Here is a 1,213-nt window from a genome sequence, read left to right as displayed (position 1 = left end):
CAGAAGTCAAAGGAACTAGGATTAAAATCAAGAATCACCTACCCAGCAAAACTGAGTATAATACTTCAGGGAAAAAAATGGTCATTCAATGAAATAGAGTACTTTCAAGCATTCTTGATGAAAAGACCAGACCTGAATAGAAAATTTGACTTTCAATCACAAGGATCAAGAGAAGCATGAAAAGGTAAACAGGAAAGAGAAATCATAAGGGACTTACTAAAGTTGAACTGTTTACATTCCTACATGGATAGATAATATTTGTAACTCTTGAGACTTTTCTCAGTATTTGGGTAATTGGAGAGATTATATACATATAGACAGAGGGCACAAGGTGAGTTGAATAGGAAGGGATAATATTGGGAGGAGAAAGGGAGAAGTGGAATGGGGCAAATTATCTTTCATAAAAGAGGTAAAAACAAGCTTTTTCAATGGAGAGGAAAAGGGGAGAGGTGAAAGGGAAAAAGTAAAGCTTACTCTCATCACATTTGACTTAAGGGGGGAATAACAAGCATGTTCAATTTGGTATGAAAATCTATCTTACACTACAGGAAAGTAGGGGAGAAGGGGATAAGTAGGCTGTGGGGGGATGATAGAAGGGAGAGAAAATGGGAGGAGGGAGTAACTAGAAGTAAACACTTTTGAGGAGGGACAAGGACAAAAGAGAGAATAGAATAAATAGGGGGCAATATAGAATGGATGGAAATATAGTCTTTCACAACATGACTATTATGGAAGTCTTTTGCATAACTACACATTTATAGCCTATATGGAATTGCTTGCCTTCACAGCGGGGATGTGTGTGGAGGGAGGAGGAGAGAAGAGTTGGAATTCAAAGATTTAGGAATGAATATTGGGAATTGTATTTGCATGCAACTGGGAAATAAGCAATATAGGTAATGAGGTATAGAAATCTATCTTGCCCTACACAAAAAGAGAGAAGTTGGGATTAAGGGGAGGGATGTAATAGAAGAGAGGAAAAATTGGGGGAAGGGATAATCAGAATGCATGGTGTCTTGGAGTGGAGGGAGGGGAGAGATGGGGAGAAAATTTGGAACTCAAAATCTTGTGGAAATGAATGTTGAAAACTAAAAATAATAATTTTTTTTAAAAAAGGAAATGAATTGTACCATAGCAAAAAAAAAAAAAAAAAGAAAAGAAAATGGCAGACTGTCCTACATTATTGATTCTGAAATGCATGGAGAGCCATAAAACA

The sequence above is a fragment of the Notamacropus eugenii genome, chromosome 1 (genome assembly GCF_028372415.1).
Source record: "Notamacropus eugenii isolate mMacEug1 chromosome 1, mMacEug1.pri_v2, whole genome shotgun sequence".
NCBI classification, from domain to species: Eukaryota; Metazoa; Chordata; class Mammalia; order Diprotodontia; family Macropodidae; genus Notamacropus; species Notamacropus eugenii.
Note: the sequence above shows the minus strand (reverse complement) of the source record.